The sequence below is a fragment of the Tamandua tetradactyla genome, chromosome 6, assembly GCF_023851605.1.
Source record: "Tamandua tetradactyla isolate mTamTet1 chromosome 6, mTamTet1.pri, whole genome shotgun sequence".
Taxonomy (NCBI): Eukaryota; Metazoa; Chordata; class Mammalia; order Pilosa; family Myrmecophagidae; genus Tamandua; species Tamandua tetradactyla.
In genome coordinates, this window is record NC_135332.1 from 131,929,724 (window position 1) to 131,948,509 (window position 18,786).

Genomic DNA, 18,786 nt, shown 5'->3' on the forward strand with positions numbered 1-18,786 from the left:
GCCAAAGGTGCGTTTGTATACTGATTCATGGCCTTTGAAGGAGTGAAGGAGCATGATTAGAGAATTGGTGACAAAGAGTTCTGGGGAAGACGTATGTAGATAGACCTTTCTGAGTGGGCAAAGAACATGAAGATATTTGTGTGCAATGTGAATGTGCACCAGAGTGTGACTGCAGCAGAGGAAGGTTTTAATAATCAAGTGGATAAGGACTCGGCCTATGGATACAAGTCAATTCTTTCCTCAGCCATTCCTGCCATTGCCCAGTGGGCTCATGAACAAAGTGGGCATGGTGATAGGGATAGAAATTATGCATGGGCTCAGCAACATACACTCACACTCACCAAGGTCAACCTTGTTATGGTCACTGCTGACTGCCCAATCTGCCTGCAACAGAGACCCATACTCAGTTCCTGATATCACACCATTCCCTGAGGTGATCAGCCTGCTACCTCGTGGCAGGTTGATTGTATTGGACCACTCCCATCGTGGATGGAGAAACGATTTGTCCTAACTGGAACAGACACAAACTCTGGATATGGGTTTGCATTCTGTACAAGCAATGCTTCCACAAAACTACCATATGTGAACTTATAGAATACCTTATCCACCATCATGGTATTCCACACAGCATTGCTTCTGATCAAGAACCCACTTCACTGCAAATGAAGTGCAAGAATAGGCACACATTCATGGAATTCTCTGCTCTTACTATGTTCCCCATCATCCAGGGGCAGCTGGGTTGACAGAACAGTGGAATGGCCTTTTGAAGACCCAGTTACTTTCCAAATAGATGGCAATACCTTGCAGGGCAAGGGCAGTGTTCTCCAGGAGATTATCTAGGCTCCAAATCATCATCCACTCTATTTCTCCCATAGCCAGGATTAATGGATCCAAAAATCAAGGGGTGGAAATGGGAATAGCACCATTCACTATCATCCCTAATGATCCAATAGAAAAACGTTTGCTTCCTGCCCTGAAATCTTAAGCTCTGCTGGTCTATGGGTCTAGTTTGAAAGGGAGGAATGCTCCTACCACGAGACATAGTAATGATTCTATTGAACTAGGAGTTAAAACTGCCACCTGGCCACTTTGGGCTTCTCATGACACTGAAACAACAGGGATGAAAGGGGATTACTGCTCTGTCTGGGTGATTGATTCTCACTATCCAGAGGAAATAGGACTGCAACTACACAACAGAGGTAAAGAAGAGTTTTCCTGGAATACAGGAGATCCCTTAGGGCATCTCTTAGTTGTACCATGCCCTGTAATTAAAGTCAATGGAAAACTGCAACAACCCAATGCAGGCAGGACTGCCAATGACCCAGGAACTTCAGGAATGGAGGTCTGGGTCACCCCATTTGGCAAAGAATCACAGCCAGCTGAAGTGCTTGCTGAAGGTAAAGAGAACATGGAATGGATAGAAGAAGGTAGTGATAAATATGAACTATGACCACATGACCAGTTAAAGAAATGAGGACTGTGATTTTATGAATATTTCTCCATGTTTTGAGTTTGTTTGCTTTGTACATAAGCAAATACCTGTTTTCCTCTCATTATGTGACATAAGTTGCATTGTTCATGTTACAGCATTTAAGTTATAGGATATGAAGTTTAAGAGTGAATGTTACCTAAAGAGTTGTACCCTATTCTGGAGTGATGTAGTGCATTTCCAGTTATATGCAGGACAGTTGAGTATTGTTAAGTGAAACATGTCTGTTATTGTGTTCTATTTGGAAATTTAGGGTGTTTCATGATGATGTCTATAGCTGCCAAGTTGACAAGGGGTGGACTGTGATTCTGGTGTCAACTTGGCCAGGCGATGGGGGCCTATTATCTGGTTGGGTGAGCACTGGCCTGATTATTGCTGGTGTCAGCAGCTGGTTATTAACCAGCCATATTTTGGAACTGGTTAATAAACAAAGGCTCGTGTTTTAAACTATCAGTCAGTTGATTGCATTTGTGGTTGATTACATCTGTGACATCTAAAGCGTGCCTCCCACAATGAGATAATCTGATCAGTTGCAGGTTTTTAAGTAAGAAAAGAGACTCTTCCACTGCTTCTTCAGGAGGTGAGCTTCTCCTGTGGAGTTTGTCTAGAACGTTCATCAGAGCTGCCAGCTTCACAGCCCTCCCTGTGGATTTTGGACTCTTCCATTCCCATGGTCATGGAGACACCTTTATAAATCTCATATATGCAGATCTCTCTTGTTGGTTCTGTTTCTCTGAAGAACACTGACTAACGCAGCCCCCCAAAATGCATGTTCACATCTTAACACCTGGAACTGTGAAGATGACCTTATTTAGAATAAGGTTCTTTGCAGATATGATTGAGGATCTTGAGAAGAGATTATCCTGCATTATCTGGATGGGCCCTAAAACCAGTGACAAGTGTCCTTATAAGAGAAAGACTGAGGGATATTTTAGATACACATAGGAAAAGTCACGTGAAAAGTGAGGCAGAGATGGAGGTAAGAGATGACTGAGTCCAACAGAAGCTGGAGGAGACAAGGAAGATTTCTCTCTTAGTTCTAATGGAGGCAATACTTACTCCCCTGCCAGCATGTTAAGTTGTTTCTGTTGTTTCAAGCCACCAACTTATGACAATTTGTTACACAGTCCTGGAAAACTAATACATATGGATGTTTGAATAAGAATAATAGAAGTTGTGTGACTATGAAACTCAGTGGGAGGTGTAGGAGATGGGGTCATAAAGATAACGAATCCAGACAGGTAGAGGTATTATGAACTATTATAGGGACTTTGGAGTTTATTGCCAGTGAATTGGGAAGTCATCTGTTTAGCATTTTGGAATCCTCCTATATCATGATATGTCAAGGAGCCTGGCTGATTCAGTTTGCTAAAACTGCTGGAATGCAATATACCAGAAATGGGTTGGCTTTTACAAAGGTGATTTATTAGGTTACAAATTTACAGTTCTAAGGCCATGAAAATGTTCAGATTATGGCATCAACAAGAGAATATTTCTACTCAAGAGAGGCTGATCATGTCCAGGTTTCTCTGTCACATGAGAAAGCACATGGAGACGTCTGCTGTCCTTTTCTCCTGGGTTCTGGTCTCAAATGGCTGTCTCAGCTTCCAACATCTCCTGGGGCACCCTCCTTCTGCATCTCCAAACACTTGTGTCTCTTGTTTTCATCTCTCTACCCTCTGTGTCAGCTCTCAGTTTGCTCTCATAAAGAGCTCCAGGAAAGGATTAAGGCCCACCTTGCATGGGAGGGGTCACATCTCCATGAAAACAACCTAATCAAGAGGTTGCACCCAACAATAGTTCTGACTCCATTACATGGGGTTAAGATTGGGGTACATAACAGCTTCAAAGAGCACACTGGCTGATTTCCTTTTAAAAATCAATCTTGCTTTCCATTTTTGCTACTTATTCATTACCCCATTTCCAGCCCCTAAGAGACAGCAAAATCCTATTATGAATTACCTACCTGTTCCTGCTTCATTTTTCTTAGCTTATGTCTAAAACTTTTATGCCTAGGTTGTCATATCTGTGACTTTAGATTTCTGTACCACCCTTCCTTCTCTGGATTAAGTTTGAATCATTCTAAAACTCCACAGAGATACTGTGCATCTATCTCAACTTCAGAAGTTTTCTGAGACATCTCTCATAAATTTCCATTTTTTTTATGTCATAAGTGAAATGAACTGCAGTAGCATCTCTGAGATTCAGTGCTATTTCATAGTCTATAATAAGATCAACCCATTATAATTTGAAATATAATACCAGATCCATGGTTTCCCAAACAGCAAGATGGTACCATCTGGCATGCTATTAGTGTAAAAGATTGAAGATTTTATGCAAACATGCATATCACTGGGATATACACAAGTTTTCACCCCAAAACTGACATTTTACTATGATCAGTTTGTCAACTCACTATAACTTATTAGAATAATATAAAAATATTATGGCTTTGCAAAATGCAAATAATATAGTGGGATAAATTTTTATTTTCTTAATGAGAATCAATTTCACCATATCTAGACCTCACTGACAACCAAAAGGGTTCCTGTGGAATGATCAAGGACAATAAGGAGATTATCACCTGCAAAATGACTATTGCAGTCATACTATTTAGCAGGAGGTCAGAAATATGGGATAAGTTTTCTATTGCTGGTGTTGTTTTTCAAAATTTTAAGAATTACTATCAAAATCAGTAAATAGGTGTGACATTCTTTCCAATTCAAAATGATAATTAGTTAATTAACTTTTTCTTTACAATTTCCAACATATCATGCAGCCAATATTCAATGACTGAGTTTTGGCTATTTGATAGTTGGTTGGTCTCAAACATTGAGCTTTATACCTTGATTTGTCCTTAGAGCCCTGAAATATACATGTAGTTCCGAGTTCCATCTTGGTTTATCTTGTTTCAAATATGAGATCTGAAAATGCTAAAGATTAAGGGAAAATATGTTAGGAGAAGAAACACCTAAAACAAAAATTTCTAGTCAGTAGTTTTCTAAAGATATGTAGCTTGCCTAATTTCTTTGGAAGAAAATATAGCAGTTTTTCTGTACATAAATTATTTTAAAAATATGGCTACTGAAATAAGGCAAAATTTTTCCTAAGAATGATATGAAAATAGCCAGAGGTGAAAGCTAATTTGTCCACTTTTCCAAAGAAGCTATTTTTTATCACCTAATTCTAATCTAAAGTCATAGTACAATTAGAAAACTACTGATAATTTTGTTAAAATAGAAGATAAACTTACTTTATTTATCTGTACCTTTTTTCCCTATACTCATATAAAGAAAATAGGATTATAATGTAACAGAAAAATTTATTATGGAAAACGTTGGTTGGTGCTGATATCTGGAAAATAACAGGCATAAATCTTTATAAGTTTAAATTTTCCAATCAGCTATAAGGATAATACAGCAGTAAATGTATTATATTCATTTGAGGCATTATATCATCTATTGAACTTATGTTTTCCTGCGCTCTTACTAGGTCATGCCCTTTCTAAAGATTTTTTGTAAGAGGTATTTTAAAAAACAAAATTCTAGAAATTCTAGAAAAGAGAACCAAAATTTTAGAAAAGAGAACAGAGTACATTTATAGAAAGAACAAAGCTAAAATATGTCATGTCTCTTTATATATTAGTGTATTTTGAACTTTAAATTTTTCCATCCTTTTCCTGTGACCTAAAACTAATATACCTGCCCAAAATTGTATTTTTCTGTGTAGGAAAATGGAATAATCAAAGCAAATATTAGTAAACATTGACATATAATCTCAAAAAATTAAGAAGAAAGTCAATTGGATTGATGATTAATATCCATCTTTATGCATCAATATTATATACATATTTGTGAATACAATATTAAATTTTAAAAGTGTATATTTTGAGTTACTAAATAAGTTCTAATAGAATGCTAATTATTGTCTTCATTTTAATTCTAAATATGAAATGAACACCATGATGAGGATTATTAATTTAACATGAATAATGACCAAAAACCCTAAGAAGGAAGAAAGAACTGAAAAATAGTTTATGTAGATCATCCCAGGACAGAGGATAACAGTTTCTTCTTGCTTTTTCTCTTTAAACACCTGAGTTTTACTCAACAGTTAGTATCCACTTCTGTCCCAGACAGTAAGCTGAACATATGGAAATAAATAAGATATATTCTTTTCCCAAGAAATTCACTTCTCTGTAATGATTCTTCTTTAATAAACCTTAAGGTCCTTGAGGAAATTACAATCCACATTGCTCCTTTCATTGCCTTGAATATAGCAAACAGATTTCTAAAGTTGATCAGAGTTAAAGAGTTACCTATTCAAAGTTATGCCCTCAGGATGACTTCTTCCAACCTCTGGGGCACCATTCCAATAATAAGAAGAGCAAACTGGGTTTTTGACCTCTTCTGGAGCAGCCATTTGGCCTTTCTATCAGGTGCCTATCAAAGTGAAAATAAAGTAGCCATTGAATAGGGAAGTTGCTGGATCAGCAACTGGTGAGGTAAAATTTTTAGAAATGTTTCTCTATGTTCAAGATTACATATTAGATTGCTCCTTATCCTAAATAATACTACCTAAAGTTACCTTCTTTTAAGTTATTTCTCTCTCATCATTTTATTTATTTTTAGTGACTAACCAAGCGATGCACTTTCAATCCAGAGCTGACCATCAGCAGATTTTTCAGTACTGTTTTCATTCTGGATTTCCATGACCCTGAAAGGTCTCTAACCTTTTTGCCATCTTTTGGTGGCCCTCAAGTTGTTCCCCCAGGGCCCTACAGAAGGTAGCTATGACTTGTAATACCTTCTTTCATTCTTCTCACTCAAGCAAAGTTCTTCCATCCCATCAGAATCTAGGAGAGAAACTGTAATATCTCCTGGTAACTAGAGTGATAACATAACCATATTAACTAAATTGACCTAATATGATATGTACTTCAATCAAAAGAGAGAACGAAATATTTAAGGAGTAAGCCCAATGAAGCAACTTCAGGAGTTACAGTAGGTGATAGAGGAAATAAGTTTAGTCAAAAGATTATTTCCAAGGAATAGTTGCTGACTTCACCCAATTGTGAAGTTATACTGCTTCCTTTATCAAAACAGAATATTATCCAAATACAAAATGAATAGAGATGATCTTGACCTCATCATTCTTAAAATTAGAGCATCTTTTCCTCCTTCCCCATATCCTACCTTCACTTTCAAAAGACTAGCACTGTTACTGTTAACATCTCTCACTTGTCAATAAAATACTCCATTAAATATTTTACACAATATGAAAATTACTAATGACATTTACCAGCAATAGCAGTAATATTTATTAAGCACTTAATACGTGCCTGTCATTATTCCAACTTCTTTTATATGTGATAGCTGGGTAAATAAAAAATACTCAATACAATCCTTTAGCTGGGAAATGCCTAGTATACTCTTCAGTAGCTAAAAAAAACTGGTATAATCATGTCACTCAAGGAGTCTTGAATTATTTTAGGCAATAAAAGCCCATGTTGAAGCAGTTTGCAGTTGGTCTAATCTCAACAAAATGAAAACTTACTCTCTGTTCCAGAAACCATCCCTTGCTCTGCTTGCAGGAATGAAACATCATATGGACTAATATCAGCAGCTCCCTCCTCTTGAAGGACAAGAGCAAAGGTCTGAACTGTCAACAGAGAAAGAAGGGCCCACCAGAAAACAGGATATGCCGGCCAAACAGAATGAAACAACTGACCGTTACTCAATTTTAATGAATCCTGACTTTTACTTAGTTCTTTTTATTGTTGTTCCTGCTTACTTCTGGACCTTTGCCATTTCTTTGTCTTATTGGGGTTATAAAAGTCCAAACCACCTATCCAACCTCAAAGTGTTCTTGGAAAGTATTTTTCCTCCAGTTCTGTGATGTTGCATCTTCAATAAACTCACCTTTTCAAAGATAAAGAGACTTGTTTCTCTATTTGATGTAGGATCAGGCAGGCCTGATTATTTAGGACTGTGTTTTTTGATTGTAACAATTTGGCGACTGTGGCAGGACCCACCCCTCCCCTGCTGCTTTCTGTGCACCCCTAATCTGTCTCATCAGCGGTGGGGCTCTCCTGGGCATCTTGGCTCCATGCCTAGCAGCTGCCTGGGGATTTTTCCTGGAGGACTGGGACTGGAGGGTCTGGGTGGAGGTACCTGCTACAGATGGACACAGGCACATCTGGGTGAAGGTGACTTTGCAATCCAAACTTTCCCTATGGTGGGTAAATGTGTAATCTTTTATTTGTCTGTCATGTTTACTTTGTTTCCTTTTGTTTCAATTAGACTATTGTGTAAAAATGTTATTGAGTTGATCCAAGAGTTTCACATGTGGACTCATGATATCCTACCTTCGATTTTGAAAGACCAGCACTGTTACTCTTAACACCTCTCACTTGTCAATTTGAGCCCCACTATCTGTGACCCCAGATTTGTGATTCTTCTTTTGATTTTGTACAGTTGTGCAGTTTGCATTTGTGTGGGGAACCAGCTGTGTTTAAGGAGCTCCCACTTTGATGTTTTGTCTTTGTGATTTCTGTTGGTATTGCCCAGACATGGGAAACTCTCAAATTATGCTGGCTACATCTCCCTTGGGAAATATTCCTATCGCTTAGTCTAAATTTGGAAAGGGTCATTAAACAAAAAAAAACAATCAAAAAAAAGAAATTGTTAGTACATTATTGCAACTTTGTGTGGCCACAATATAAATTAAATAAAGGGGTGGAGTGCCCAAAAGATGGGACTCCTGACCTTCAGGTAATTGTTCAATCAAAAATGTACTAAAAGGGGCAGGGGGGAGGGGGAGTCAGAGTAGTTTAATGGTAGAATGCTTGCCTGCCATGTGGGAGACCAGATTCAATTCCCCACCTACAGACTTCCCAAACAAACAAACATACCAACCAACAAAAAACAAATAAATAAACAAAAACTCAACAAATGGGGCTGCAATAATGGGATACTCACATGGAAAAAAAATGAAATGTGACCCCACCATACAGCATACAAAAAAATGTCTTAAAAGTATCAAAGAATAAAATTTAGTAAAGATAACAGAAGTGCTGCAGCTTCAGTCAGCTGGCTGTTATATGCTGTATGATTTTTCAAGAAAAATAGAGAAATCTGCAAGTTGAAGGAAAAGTTACTTTTAGAAAGAAATATGCAAAATTTCACCTCTGCTTTAGTGACAGGCCTTCCAGAGCAATTAAATAAAAGAAATGATGATATAGGAGTGCTGGCTTGTCACTTTAAAAATTAGAAGGTCAGGAAAAAAAAAAAAAAGACCCAGCCAAAGGTTAAAGCTATCTTTGCTAAAAAGTATTGGGGCCTAAAAACTGGAATCCCTGGGAAGACATCAAGATACAATTTAAGGGTGCATAGTGGTTCAGTAGTAGAATGCTTGCCAGCCATGTGGGAGACCTGGGTTTGTATTCCCAGCTCGTGCACCAAGAAAGAAAAGAAATAACTGATAAAATTTAAAAATTGGCAAAAGTGTGAATTGACAGATTGGTGCAAAATCCCTTTATTTACAGCTCTGTTTAACCAGTGATTAAACTATGGTTAAAAGGGAACACTATACTGAGGAATTAATTAAATTGGAAAAACTTCTCTTCCTAGTAACTAAAAACTTCTCTTCCTAGTTACTTCCTAGTAAATTCTTTAGCCCATATCCTAAAATGTCCCACACCTGCGGAGGAGGCTACTTTATGATGCATAAAAAAGGTGGCATAGAGGAGCAGCCATGGTATAGAAAATGGTAAAAGCATTGGTTATCACTCTCGAATCCTCTGGTTTAATAACGATTGTACAAGATTGTGAGGCTTGTTCCCGGTTCACCTAGTTCAGTACCTTATAGTGGTGGACATATACGTGAAGCCAACATGCCTTTACAAGGATTTAACAAAGCTGTGAAGACAAAATACTCTCATGAATTTCAAAATTTATGCAAAATTAAATCATTTTTTTTACATAGAACAATGTAATATCTATATGTTCCATTATCCTTATCAAAAGATGGTGTATTTCAAAATTCATTGAATAAGTGTTTTAAGTATTTAGCATTATTTTGACATTTGATCTTAATGGTAATTGTGTTGTAAGACAGTTGCTTGAAAACCTTTATTTTAGTTTATTTTTAGAATTATTTTTGTAACTTTAGTATACAAACTATAAAGGATATATTATAATTTTATTAAAAGTAAAAAAAAGTAATGAAATGACTGTTGTTACAGAATGAAAAAAAGAAGAAAATATACAACAAAACCTGAATGAACATACTTAGTCACAGAAAGCTTGCAGAAAAGGAAATTATAGTCAGATTAGGAAAGATTTGATGGGTTCATCTATAAAATTTTTAAAGACTTAGTATCAAATAATTGATGCAACATATTGATGCAAACTACAATTTAGTTTTCTCTCTGCTAAAGTGTCAAAGTTTTCTCAAATTATTGGTCTGTTTTACTAAAAAGTTATAAAAGTTTTTTTTCTGAATAATCAGTGTAAAAAGCAAAAAGTCTGTTTTTAATTAGAATAATTTCCTGTGCTTTATATTAAGTTTTCATGTCCTTGTTTGTTTAAAAATATCAAGTCTTCTCACTTTTAAAAAAGCTAAGTCTTTTCCTTAACTTTCGTTAAATAGGAAACCAAATATTGTTTTAAAGCTGACAGCTTTTAACATTTTGCTTTCTCAAGGTCAAATCCAAATCCTCAAGTTCCTATCCTAAAGGATATCTTTTTATTCCAAACAATTGCAAAGGGTTTGCTCTTTCATCTTGAAGAAAACAAAGTGGTAAAAATAATTAAGTTCATTTGATATGCTGTAAGTTGCATGAGGAATGTTTAGACAATGTTATAAATGTAAAAAAGATTTTCTAACCCTCTGTTGATTACTGATCTGAAAAAATATTTGAAAACAATATAATGTTGTTATAGTTTTAATTCTTTTAAAAGATGTTAAATGTCACAGAAACAGCCAAATTTCCTCATCAAATACATTGTTTTACGTTAGTGCTTCTCTGAAAGTGTTTGCAGTCAGCCACAGGTCAAAGCTTCATCTTCAACAGAAGGAGACTTTTAAAATAAAGTATGGCAAGTATATAGGCTATGCTCTACCCAATAACTCACATAACCCTATAAAAATGTCAAAGAGAAAAATGGACCCTTTGTTTTCACTGAAATGCTTACATATTTAAACTAGGCTCCTAGTACTGCGCTTGGTGCCTCCCCATCTGAATTACTGGGTAGACCTATTTCTGTGGGTCCTAAAACTATAAAAGTATCAGCCACATCACATGAACATGCTCCAAAAGGAGATGAGAACATGCTATTACTGCGAACACCTTGTTACTACAGACACCTTTAGCTCTGCCTGCCGGAAAAGATTCAGTCTCTCTAGCTCTTCAGTGGGCACTGCCTCCACACTCGCTGTGTTGCATAGTGCTGGAGGGCACCATGAGATAGTCCAAAGGGACCCTGGAGCCCACCATCTTGCTTTCCAGCAGACCAATGATGTGTGCTACAGCAACTATATGAAGAACATACCTCCCAGAGCTATCATTGCCAAAGTGATGTGGCTGAAACCTAAATTAAGGACACATTCAGCATTAGCACCTGCTCCTGTGAAGGGACAGCAAATACAGTATTGTAAGCTTAATACTCAATGTAGCCCAGGAAAAAAAACAAAACAAAAAAACTCTTTTGCATTGATTAGTATTAATTGCTGCATATATATACCAGACAAATATGATAATATTTCTTCAATACTACATCATGTACAAGATGATACTAATCATGTTTATGATTATAGTAAACTGGACTCATTTTCTGAGTGGTTAATGAATTCACCTGTGAAATGGAGAGTGGCATGAGCATGTCTTTTGTTTGCCATGTTTGTCTTGATGTTGCCTGTATTTGATTTGAGGGTTTATGTCCAAAGCATCTTCCAGATTAATATAAAAACTATTTTGCCCTTTTACAGCAGGAAGAAATTACAGAAAATTGAAACTTCACCTACTTCTTCTTTAAAAGAAATACAAGATGCTGTTTCTTAAAGAACAAGAAAATCTCTCATAAAAGAGGGGGGGGGGCTTGATAGCTAGATATATAAAAAATACTCAATATAATCCTTTAGCTGGAAAACACTTAGTATAGTCTTCAGTAGCTGAAAAAACTGTTTGGTATAGTCACTTCACTCAAGAAGCCTTGAATTATTTAAGCATAAAAAACCTTTGTTGAAATAGTTTGCAGTTGGTTTAACCGCAACAAAAAGAAAACTTACCCTCCCCAAAACCCTCCCTTGCTCTGCTTGCAGGAATGGAACATTCTATGGACTGATATCAGCAGCTTCCTCTTCTTGAAGGACAAGATCAAAGGTCTGAATTGCCAACAGAGAAAGAAGGGCCCACCTGATAACAGGATATGTCGGCCAAACAGAATGAAGCAGCTGACCGTTACTCAATTTTAATGAATCCTGTGACTTTTACATAGCTCTTTTTATTTATCTGTTCCTGCTTACTTCCAGATCCTGGCCATTTCTTTGTCTGGGCTTTTAAAAGCCCAAAACACTCTTTCCACTCTGAACTGGTCTTGAAAAGTTTTTCCTTCATTTCCTTGATGATGTACTTTCAATAAACTCACTTTCTCACCAAGATAAAGAGATTTGTCTCTGTTTGATGCAGAATTAGTGGGCCTCACTATGTTTTCTGTTGATAATGTGTGTAGTGCATATAAAAAAACTTACTGTCAAAGTAGAAACTATTATACCACCCAAACTTCATAATCTCATTTTACAATTGAGGAGACTGAAGCACATAGTAATTATCTTACTTGCCCAAGATCATATAATTTGAATTTGATTACAGGAAATATATCTTCAAAATACATGCTATTCACAGTATGGCTAATTCACATCACCAGAACTGTTGAGATGCTGAAATTTAGATGTAGAAACAAATCAATATGTTTATTGATGTATAATCCCTGTGACAGTCCATGTACACAAGATTTAGGTAGTTGTTCATGTTTGTAATAATAGTGATAATTCACCCCTCACATTCTTCCATCTTTATTAGTTTCTCCTATTGCTCCTTTTACTATGTGCTCTGGGTCTTACAGCTTTGACTTCAACTACCTCTCACTGACATTATCAAATCAGCACTTGGTTCTTGGGTCTTTAAGCTTTTCCTGGTCAATGCCCTCCTTCATTTCTCTCAGGGGTATTACAAACAACCTCTATTGCCTCAATATTCCTTCCTAGTCTAATGATCCGCTCAGTAGATAAATGTGTCATTTTACAAACAAGACAAAAGCTATTAGATATGAATGGCCTTGTCACCTTGTCCTTTTCCCCTCCCAATAAACTTACTTTCATCATCACTCATTTTTATCTCTGATTTCATAGGAAGTGGCAGTCCTCTTCCTCAAATAAACAAACAAAAAGCTTTCACCTTAGCCCCTTGATTTCATTTCTTTCCACATATTTTAATTTGCCCTCTTTCTTTCTAATTTTTCTTAGAGAAATTGTGGGTTTACAGAAAAATCATGCATAAAATACAGGATTCCCATATACTACCCTAATATTAACATCTTGCATTGGTATGGTACATTTGCTACAACTGGTAAAAGCACACTTTTATAATTGTACTATTAACTTAGCATTCACTGTGTAGTGTGGTTTCACGGATTTAAAAAAAATTTTTAATCTCATTACCATGTATACAATATAACATTTTGCCTTTTAGCCACATTTGGATATGTATTTCAGTGTTGTTAATTATGTTCACAGTGTCATGCTACCATCACCACCATCCATTACCAAACCATTTCCGCAGTTCCAAATAGGAGTTCTGTACATTTTTTAAGAGAAAATAAAAATAAAACAAACACCTAAATCATCCCATCCCTCCCATCTCCCTCTATCGTTTATTTGTTTTTTGTCTTTTTATTCTTACTCATCGGTCCTTACACTGGATAAAGGGAATTCCAATCACAAGGTTTTCACAATCACGTGGACAGACCTTAAAATCCAATCATCTTCAAGAATCAAGCTATTGGATTGCAGTTCAACAGTTTCAGGTATTTCCCTCTATCTTCTCCAATACACTGAAGCTGAAAAAGGATATCTATATATTGCACAAGAATAACCTTAAGAGTCACATCTTGACTCTATTTGAAATCTCTCAGCCACTGAAACTTTCTCAATCCAATGACGCCAAGGTCAGGCTCATCCTCAGTAGTCATGTCCGATGTTGACAGGGAGATTTACACCCCTGGGAGTCATGTCTCATGTAGGGAGGGAAGGCAGTGAGTTTACCTGCAGAGTTGGCTTAGAGAGAGTGGCCACATTTGAGCAACAACAGCAGTTCTCTATGGGTGACTCTTAGGCATAATTATAAGTAGGCTTAGCTTCTCTTCTTCAGGAATATGTTTCATAAGGGCCAGCCCCTAGATTGAGGTCATGGCCCACATTGGTAGTCCCCAATGCTTGTGAGAATATCTGGTCCTCCCCAGGAGGGGAAGTTTAATATTTCCACCTTATTCCCCAGTCCCTTAAGGGGACTTTGTGAATACTTTTTAATCTTCTGCCCAGATTATTCTGGGATATATTATGCTCCTTTCTTGAGCCATATTCAACATCTATCTTCTTGCCATCTTTTGCTTGTCTGCCAACAAACAAATTAAATAACATGGACAAAAAACCAAACTCTGTTCCACATTACCAATAGACTACATACTCTTCTGGCCTTCAGAACCAAGCATATTGAAATTATAAACTACTGCACTTTTTCCTCTTCCTCACCTACCCTATATTCTTTAATACTTTGAGAATTTGGCTTTTGTCTCCATCACTTTATAGAAACTGTTTTTACTAAGATTGATATTATCTTTTAATTGCTAAATGTACTGGTTGGTTGCTTTTTAATTTTTATCCACATGACATCTCTGCTGTGTTTGACTATTGAGAAATCTGTTCTTGAAATTACCCTCTTTTATTTCCTTGGTCAACATAATTATAATCCTCTTATATTTCTAAAATATCTAATTAGATTATATCATTAGCCTCCTTGGTATGTAAAAGGGAATTTTATAAAGCTTAACAGTAGCTAACTTTTCTTATGTAAAGAAGGATTTTATAAAACTTAACAGTAGCTAACTTTTCTTATGTAAAGAAGGATTTTATAAAACTTAGCAGTAGCTAACTTTTCTTGCCTAATTTAGCTATTTACATATATTTTAGCTTCTAAATAACAGAAATATCCAGCAAAAACATTTGTGTCATCTTATATGCACTGCTATACATTTGGTGTGAGTTGAAAAGAAAAAAGTTATGAGCCCCATCAGGCTGAAGATAAACAATCCTGGTGCCAAGGTTACTTGTTGTAAAACTGTTAAGAAATGCTTATTGTAAAACTGTTCTTATCTGCTTTTTTGCAAAACAGCACCTGTGACCCATGCTCAACCCCCACCCCCCTCATCTTACCCCTTAAAAGGCTTTTGCAAACTCAGACTGGGGCCTCTCTGTTCCTGCGTGTTCAGTGAGCCCCATACATGTGTGGAAAATAAACCCCTTGCATGTTGCATGAGAGAACGTCTCTTGGAGTCCTCCTTTGCGTGGCAAAACTCTCGAATTCTCGAATTCTTACAAGTATACTCTTAAAATGGAGCCTTTCCTTGGTTTCATCCTTAGCTATCTTCTCACTCAAGATGTCATCCTTGGATAAGTTTATTTACATCTATGATGTCATAGAAACCCATATGGTGATGATTCCTGTGGAGCAAGTTGCTACAATAGTGTATCATGGGAACACAAATTTAGGTAATAACAGAAACTTTGAGTAAATGATCCCTTTATTGTACAGACTAGAGTACAGAAAAGGTAAATTTTCTTGCCACTTAAATAGCTCAAAAAGTTCAAAAAAGCAGAAGAAAAAGTCCTACCATGGCTGATCTCCTAGAGTAAAACTGCTCCAGGTTGTGGTTGATAGACAATAGCTCTGTACAGCCTTGCATAAGGGAAGAAAGAACAATTTACCCTGTTTGAAAGTGGTGTTTGGGTGTGATTTTTATTCACCTTGGCAGGGGAGGGGGACCTGTCACTGAAAATTCCTGTCTGGGGCTGCTAAATCGGGTTTCCAGGTTTAAGGTTCAGCAGGGCCTTTTCATTAGAATTAACATCTCCCCCTCAGGTACTGAAATGGCATACAATAGAAAAGGAGGTGGGGGAAGTAGAAGCCTGAGGATGGCAACTTAGTATATGTTCGTGACTTCCCCAGAGAAGGAGATGAGGGGAGATGAGGGCTGGGCCAGGGTTGCTTATAGATGTCTGTGATTTCCCTAACAATTCTTAAATCTTTTCTCAGGTAAAACATGTCTATCTAAACTGCTTTAGGCTTTTGAAGCTAAATATTTATAATGCCTCTATTTAGTCTTTCTAAAATATTATACTATTCCACCAAAATATTCTACTTTCCACATAAAAAACTTACCTTAGAACAGGGCTTGATGCACTATAGAAATGTAATACATGAAAACTATTTTACTTATTACAGCTTTATCAGCACCATGCTGATAAAGCTTCTACCTTACATTAGCACCTACAGTTCCACACTGGAAATCATGCCATTTGAGTCTCTTTACCTTACTCTTCCCTCCTGTTACAGCAGTCCCTTCTTGCTTATTTCCTCAGTGGATTCCTATTCATTCCCTTAAAGGTTGTGCTTGAATTTTACCTTTTTCATGACACCTGTTTCAATTTTCTACTGCTGCCAAAAACAAATTAGCACAAATTCAATGGCTTAAGTATTACAAATTTTTCAGCTTACAGTTCTTGAGTTTAGTACTAAACTCAACCGAGCTTAAATCAATGTGTTGGTGGGCGCATTTCTTTCTGGAGACTCTAGGGCAGGAGTTTCTCTTTCGCATTTGGGTTGTTGGCAGAATTAAGTTTTGTGAAGTGATGGGCCTGGTGTCTGTCGTGTGGAGACTCTTCTTAACTCCTAGAGACCTCTCTCCAGGGCTTACACAGAACCAACTATATCTCAGAAACAGTGATGAGTGTCAAATCCTTCTTACACTAACATGTCTCACATTCAGCCAGAAAAGATTCTTGGCTTTTAAGAACGCATGTGATTAGATTGGGCCCACCCTCATAATCAAGTTTAATATCTGCACCTGAAAGTCGTCCCCTTGCTCCTATCTGTAAAGTCTGCTCTGCCATATAAAATATCACAGAGCCGAGGGGGCTGTAGGGAGAGTGTTAGGGCATAGACTCACTGAGAGGGGGCAGTGCTCTGTCTACCACACTCTGCTGCTTTCAGAGTTTTGCATCTGCCCCAAATAGATTCACTATATGAGAAGGTCCTCCAAGTTCTCAACTTTTTATACCATCAACTCAAAGTCTAAAAATCTCCTCTAAATCTCATCAGATCAAAAGACCCAAATCTCATTATCTAAGGCACATAAATTAGGTATGGTTAAGCCTCCCGGTATAATCCATCCTGTGGCACAGTTTCTTTCCATCTGTGGATCTGTGAAACTAAAGAAACAAAATTTCTGTTCCAAAATGGTAGGAGCGGCATAGGATAGCAGTTATAGGCATTCCAGTTTAAGAAGGGAGAAGATAAAAAATAAATAAAAGGAGGTCTCTGGTTCTAAACAATTTCCAAAAACAGTTGAGCAGAGTCCATTAGGTTGCAAGTCCTAGAAATAATGCCCTGTGGCCTGTGACTTCACCCTCTGAGTTAGCAGCTCCATCCTGTGCCATCTTTCCCCTATCATGAAAAAACTGTCTGTGTTTTCAGCTAAGTAGTTATTAGTCTGTTTCCTGCCTGTACACTTTGGGATTCTGGTAGCCGTCTTTCATTCCCGGCTCTCTCTGCCTTCGTCATTGCACTATAACAGTGCTCTGATGATATAAAAGTCATAATAACTTTGTGAGTCTCCCATGTGTGTATATTTTTAGGGCTTCACTCCTTTAGGCAAGAGTCTGGTCCACAGATATTTTCTAGATAACCCTCTCTATTTTTGGCTTTTGCCGAGATGGCTGAGAGACAATGTTCTTAAGATTCCTTCAAGTGGAGTCACACCCTCCATCTCTTCAAAGAGTCTTTTGGGTGACTGAATAATTTGACCTTTTGCTTCTTCTGAGGCACAGGAAACAGATTATATGGGCAAACACTTGGCCTTTTCTCTAGAACATCCTTTCCTGACAGTGAGTCTTAATTTTAGAATCTTTCCCCATCTGCATAGACTGAGAAGTTCCCAAATCATCAAGTCCTGGTTGCTTTTTATTTAAAAGTTCTTCTCTCCATTTATCTTTTTTTTTTTTTTCTCACATTTTTACTATAAGCAGCAAGAAAAAAGAAGTCTGCATCTTCAATATTTTCCTTGGGAATCTCCTCAACTAGTCAACTATTACATTTCATTTTTATTTGCACACATACCTCTCCCTTTAGACTGTGATCTCCTTGTGAGCAGATACCACATTTAAGCAATCACTCTTTCTTGTTTAATGAACGAATATGAAGCATTTATTAAGCAACTTCTCCACTTCCATCTCCCTCTATAGCCATAATAGTATGCAAATATTTCAGCTGTAGTTGGTTTCAAGGATGATCTCTAATTTGAGAGGTAATTGCAAATATCCTAAATTTAAAGTTACAGTCTAGAAATCTATATTTTTTTATTCAAGTTATGTCAATGAGTGTGAAAGATTAAATACTTTCCCTTGAAAACTACAAACTCACTTTAAAGATAACTTTTTAGATCAATATAGACATATGAGTGGTTCTCTCACAATAAATTATAGGACTTGAAATATATTTATTCCTTTTTCTTGAACAGAATTTACAAAAGGATTTCAACATTCAAGAGAATAGGTAAAGTACACAATTAAGTGGCCTTTGCCAGTTGAATTACTTTTATATTCCTAATAAATTCCTATAAAATAATTTCCTGAGACCCTCTCAGCCTACAAATGATTAATTCTATGTTAAATGTAGAAATAATTCTTGTTAAAGGTAATTTTCATTTTAAAGATATAACCTCTGAAAAGAACCAAATATTTTATATGTAGAAGTCATAAAAACTCAGAAACAGACAGATGTTTATTTTCTTGAGTGCCAAGGAACAAAATTTTACAAATATAAGAACCTCTTCTAAATCTTATTAAATTATTTATCTTTGAAAAGCTGAGTATCTGAACAGAGGAATCATGTTATTTGATGAAATGAATTGCATGTAGGACGTATGGTATGTTATTATACATACCTACTGAACAATGTATCC

The 18,786-nt window shown here is 36.6% G+C and overlaps 1 long non-coding RNA gene across 1 annotated transcript; it reads right to left on the bottom strand.

Annotated features, from left to right (window-relative positions):
• Positions 1 to 3,968: 3,968 nt before the first annotated feature.
• Positions 3,969 to 15,210, bottom strand: LOC143686362 (uncharacterized). Its single transcript, XR_013177090.1, has 4 exons — positions 14,981 to 15,210; positions 9,352 to 9,408; positions 5,808 to 5,931; positions 3,969 to 4,422 (listed from the first exon to the last, which is right to left on the bottom strand). It is a non-coding gene; the product is annotated as an uncharacterized LOC143686362 (long non-coding RNA).
• Between the last annotated feature and the right edge of the window lie 3,576 nt (positions 15,211 to 18,786).